The sequence below is a fragment of the Nannobrachium achirus genome, assembly GCF_963921795.1.
Source record: "Nannobrachium achirus genome assembly, chromosome: 19".
NCBI lineage: Eukaryota > Metazoa > Chordata > Actinopteri > Myctophiformes > Myctophidae > Nannobrachium > Nannobrachium achirus.
The window spans coordinates 34,847,173-34,853,151 of record NC_137826.1 but is presented as its reverse complement, the minus strand read 5'-3'; the positions used below and the strand labels follow the sequence as shown (position 1 = coordinate 34,853,151).

Genomic DNA, 5,979 nt, shown 5'->3' with positions numbered 1-5,979 from the left:
TATACGAACCAACAACAGTACGAGGACAGTCAGACAGATTGACCGAGACTTAAAAGAAGCTAAACCCAGAGCTGAATGAAGTATTTGATAGCTAAACAGGAGTTTGACATGTGGTTTGACTCCGGTGAGGACGCATCATGCGTCATAACGCTCAACCGTAGTTGTACCTAATAAATAAGTATCAAACTAGAAGCAGTGCTCTTCCGAGCACAGGTCTCCACCAGGCCGTGCGTCCTGGTGGTGCTACTGTATTATAGGCCAATGTAAAAAGGGTGGCATGTGTTCTTCACCTTAGATCTTTCATGGCTATCGGACGCTGCATGCATGATTTGAAGCATTGTTCCAAAAATATGTTTTGCTAAGTCTACCTGCTGGTGGCGCTATAACAAGCCAATGTGAAAAAGGTAGCATTTGTTCCTTGACCTAGTGGGAATATGTGTGGCAAATTTCACGGTAATCGCAAGCATGGTTGATTATTTGAGGCATTTTGTTCAAAAACGGAGCAATCCTGCAAACTTTGGAAGCTAATATTAGCCAATCAGGATGGAATATGAAATATCAGACGGATCGTACTTGATCACATGACTATAGAGATACTGTGTACGGATTTGCGTGATTTTTGGATAAAATCTCAAGGAGTAATATCCAAAAATGCGTTTTACATAAGTCGGCCCAAAGGTGGCGCTATAAAAGGCTGATGTGAAAAATGCAGGGCAAAGGTTTATCCTTAGCCTCTAGGGAGTGCGCTTACAAAGTTTGAAACTGATTGGTGGAGTTATAGGTAAAACCACAAATCGGCCTGTTATAGCGCCACCATGAGGCTGATTTAAAAAAAAAATAAGTGGCATTTCTTCCTCTGCCTAGTGGGAATGTGTGTGTGCGATTTCATGATAATTGCACTTTGCATTTGTGATTTGAGGCATTTTGTTCAAAATGGCTCAATCCTACAAACTTTGGAAGCCAATTTTAGCCAATCAGGATGGAATATGCAAATTCGGATAGATCCGTGTCGATCACATGACTGTCGAGAAACTGCCTACCGATTTGTAGGATTTTTGGACAAAATCTGTAAGAGTAGTGCACAGAAATGTGTTTTGCAAACATCGGCCACTAGGTGGCGCTAGAAAAGGCCCATTTGAAAAAATTAGGGCAGAGGTTCTAGATTGGCATCCAGGGAATGTGTGTGCTCACTTTGGCAGCGACCGGGCCAACGGCGACTGAGATTAGGTGCTCACAAACTGCGAGGACGCACGCACGGACGGACACACGGACGGACGGAGGGGAAAACATACTCTCCCCCATGCCTTCGGCTGAATCGGCCTGTTATAGCGCCACCATGAGGCTGATTTAAAAAAAATAAGTGGCATTTCTTCCTCGGCCTAGTGGGAATGTGTGTGTGCGATTTCATGATAATTGCACTTTGCATTTGTGATTTGAGGCATTTTGTTCAAAATGGCTCAATCCTACAAACTTTGGAAGCCAATTTTAGCCAATCAGGATGGAATATGCAAATTCGGATAGATCCGTGTCGATCACATGACTGTCGAGATACTGCCTACCGATTTGTAGGATTTTTGGACAAAATCTGTAAGAGTAGTGCACAGAAATGTGTTTTGCGAACATCGGCCACTAGGTGGCGCTAGATAAGGCCCATTTGAAAAAATTAGGGCAGAGGTTCCAGATTGGCATCCAGGGAATGTGTGTGCTCACTTTGGCAGCGACCGGACCAACGGCGACTGAGATTAGGTGCTCACAAACTGCGAGGACGCACGGACGCACGGACGGACGGAGGGGAAAACATACTCTCCCCCATGCCTTCGGCTGGTGGAGACAACAACTGTGTGCTCCAGTCGCCATTGATTCTCATCTACTGTGAGCTGGACGTGCATCTCGTATGCAGAGTTTGTTTGTACTGGTGATGACAAAACAATGAAGTTAAACAGCCGTGTGCGTTGTGAGTTATGATAGCTGTAAAAAGCAAGCTTTGATGGGATATAAAAGCATCGACACAAACATTTTCCATAATGAAGTCACACCCTTACAGGATTTATGTGAATATACCTAAAATGTATAAGACCAAATAAAACCTACTTTACACCTTTTAGTAGAAAAATATGCATGTAATAAAACAAACCAGATAAATAAAAGATTTTTTGGCAGCAAACTATAGGGTGTATGTCATAGACGTTCGAAAATATACACATATTTTGCTAAGTTATTTGTTTTACCAAAAGATACCCCAAAGTATTGAGATACAACATACTGCATGTTATATTATATTATATGAGTATAATATTAAATAAATACGTGAGCAAATGTTTGTATGCAATACGTTAAATATAGGTATATATTTCTTTCTGCAGTAAAAGTATGGAAAAAGTCGATCGATCGTGTTTTTTGGCAATAAAGAACTGAAGAATACTAAGTCATTTTGGAGATTGGACTGATTGCTAACAGCAGACAGACAGAGCGCGAGAGAGAGAGAGAGAGAAAGAGAGAGAGAGAGAGGGAGAAAACAAACGTCAGAAGACACAGGTCAGAAGAGCTCCAATGGAAATGTTGTGGGTCCAGATTCACAACGATGGAGGAGAGCTGAACAATCTGAAGATGATACCGTTCCCCAAATCAAAACCACCTGAAAATTGAAAGTCATTGAGGCAACGAGATCTGCTCTGTGGCCTGGGACTGATCAGCCTGTCCTCCGAGGGAGGAGGAGGAGACCAGTTTTATTTTCTCCCCGTGGATTGATTCCAAATTAGACTCACACACACCAGCAGACACATACACAGACGCACAGCAGAAACACACGACCCATCTGAACACACACACACACATACACACACGCACGCACACACACACACACACACACACACACACACACACGCACACACGCACGCACGCACGCACGCACGCACGCACGCACGCACGCACACACGCACGCACGCACAGACACACAGTATGCATTTTGGCCCAGTTCTGTAGCTGTCCCCCAAGGTTTTCTAGACTCATTACTCACTTGCCTCCTCCCTGTATCAAACACACTCCAACTTCTTTATTCCCTTCTCCCTCTCGCTCCTTCTCCCCTCACTCACACACGCACGCACGCACGCACAGTCGCACATTCCATTAGCCAGAACTAAGACAATGCTGGCATGTTCAGCACTATGACAGATGAAGAAAGAAATCAAGGAAGAAACATACCGTAGAAAGAAACATAGAAAGAAAGAAAGAAAGGAAGAAAGAAAGAAAGAAAGAAAGGAAGAAAGAAAGAAAGAAAGAAAGACCGACCACACAATGCCACAAGGCTCTAATAAAATAAAAATGCATCCCCCCTGCTGTCTCATGGTGCTCTGCCATGATAATGACCCAATGCCATCTGAATGCTGTCTTAGATGCCTTGTAAATCAACTTACAAAGGAATCCATGGCATCCGGGGGAAGTTGTTTGTGTCTTTCCTAAAAGTGGCAGCCGGGCCAAGTGGCATTCCAGAATTGTACAAAATAATGTCATATTCTTTGAGTGTTATAAGCAGAGCCTTTTCACATTGGTTTGGTTTCTGAGCACCTGGACCACAGGGCGAGGTGGCTGAACATTCATCTTTGCAGAGCATCATCAAAGCTGCCGCCAGCACTGAGGCTAATGGTCTGTAAATGAGACTGCCTGCTAATCTTCCTCTCACACCCGCAACCCCACATGGCACCCATATTTCAGTGTGCGTGCGTGTGCGTATACACACACACACACACACACAAGCGTGTGCGTGCGAGAGTGCTCAAAGACTGCATGCACAGCACAATAAGCTCATAACCATCAAAGCCTTCTGATTTTCAAACTGTTTCCTGTCTTTGTTCTCAGTCCCACCTTCTCCTTAGTTTCAGATGGACAGGAAATTAACCACTCACAGCACAGGTGAGCTTAGCATACGTGTGTGTGTGTGTGTGTGTGTGTGTGTGTGTGTGTGTGTGTGTGTGTGTGTGTGTGTGTGTGTGTGTGCGTGTGCGTGTGCGTGTGCGTGTGCGTGTGCGTGTGTGCGTGTGTGCAGCTTAGAGGTGATTACACAAAAGTGAGCCTGTTATTGAGAAACGGGATGATGAAGGTAATCACCTGAGGCTCATAACGTTGGGTCACTTCACTTAGATTAACGATCAGAGGAAGTCAGCAGAGAGATGAGAGAGAACATGTTGATTTTTTGGTGACTACAGCTACAGTACATTAACCCCTTAAATCAGGGGTCTTCAACGTTTTCAGGCCAAGGACCCCAAGGAGAGAGATGAAGTATAAATGTGTGATGCAGATTTTCATCGATTTCATAGATAGATTCATAGACTTGTTTGACAGCACTGTCATCAGTCTATGTTGGATTCACGTTAATGTGTATTTTCAGACATTTAAACACTTAAATCGTCGATATGCTCTTTTTTACCTACACCAAACATATTTGTCGAAAATAGCCAATCTACAAGCTCTCAACGCTTCGCAGCGCAAGGTGTTGAGAACGTGTAGATCTTAATCAGGGTCCCCTAGTGGTCTATACTTGGCCCACTATCTTTTGCCCATCTACACCAAATTTCTTCTCTGAAAATTCAGATCTACTTTATGCATCACGTTGCAACGCATTGTGAGCATGTAAATCTGCTATTTTTGCACATTCTGCTAATGGTCACGTATATTCACAGAATGTTCGCCTGGCTTGACCAGAATAGGCTATACTCGTGTGGTTAAAACAGATGACACGTCCCCTTTTGATTGAGATTCTCAACTTTATAATTTCAAGGACTACCATTTTGATATGCATTATAGGCCATGGACCACATTAGACATGGAAATCCTTGTGTTAATTGATGTTTGAGGCCATGATGAACCCTTTGCTTTTTCTATTATAACAAGGTTCATTTTCAGTTTTCACATTACAGCAGTAAATTGAGTGATCAATTATACTTTTTACACAATGATTTTAGTATAAATGAATGAACAATTCCTCAACTCTACAATCCCTCCCAAACCCACTCACTCGCTCACCCTCTCCAATCACCCTGGTGGCATCGCATCGCGTGCAAAACATATTTCAGTTAGTAATAAAATAAGCATAAAAATAAAATACATTAAAAAGTATAAAATCTATGATGAACCTTAACAGTATCATGGTGTTATGTTAATCTCTTCAGAAGTTATGTCCATTTTGGGACAGGCCGCACCCACTGCCATGCCCTAATCAGCATGAAAAGTAAATCATTTGTTCCATGGACCAGGACAAAGCTGCAATTGTTCCATCACCTACACCTAAAGCAACAAAAACTTGCTGAAAAGCCATGTCATGTGGAACCATGTCCTCAACTCAACGTGTGTAAATCCAGGGGATTTTATAGGGTGTGTTCAAGTGCTAGAATCCCACAACAGAACTGTTAACTGAGATTAGTCATCTATTCATCGGATCAAAACAAAAGGATGAGGCTATGCGGATCTGACGGAACGAATTCATTTACTGGAGAAGTTATCAAGGAGCTTAATTAATCAATACTTGATTGTACAAACTGAGCGCTTATTGCATGGCCGAGCCCTGGTGACCCTGTGACCTGCATGATGTGTAGCTAATCTCAAGGCAGACCTATAAAGATTTGTTGCACAATGATGTTATTCCTAAAATTAATTTATGACCCCCTATTGCTGCTCTAGCCACAGCTTATTCTTTGTAAGGATTTGGCGTCACTTCCATACATCTGCTCTAAGATCTGTGTGAGGTTACCAGCACTCTGTATCCTCTGTTGACTAACAAGTGATGACGTGTGGTTATACGCGTTGAGCTGGCCAAATCCCATATTGCAAAAAAAGGAAGAGGGGAAAAAATTATATTTATCTGAATAGAAATGTATTTTTCATAATGGCACAAAAGGCTGCGAAATGTTTTGAGAGACTATCTGTATACAATATTATGTATATATAATATCTAATATGTTTAAAATACATCATACAAATATATCT

At 42.4% G+C, this 5,979-nt stretch overlaps 1 protein-coding gene across 1 annotated transcript in view; it reads left to right on the top strand.

Annotated features, from left to right (window-relative positions):
- LOC308304253 (lysosomal proton-coupled steroid conjugate and bile acid symporter SLC46A3) overlaps window positions 1–3,966 on the top strand; it is a 52,899-nt gene extending 48,933 nt beyond the window's left edge. Inside the window, exon 7 of the transcript XR_013963049.1 lies at window positions 3,920–3,966. The gene's annotated coding sequence lies outside the window, so the exon portion shown is untranslated. The remainder of the gene's footprint in view (window positions 1–3,919) is intronic.
- Window positions 3,967–5,979: the final 2,013 nt, after the last annotated feature.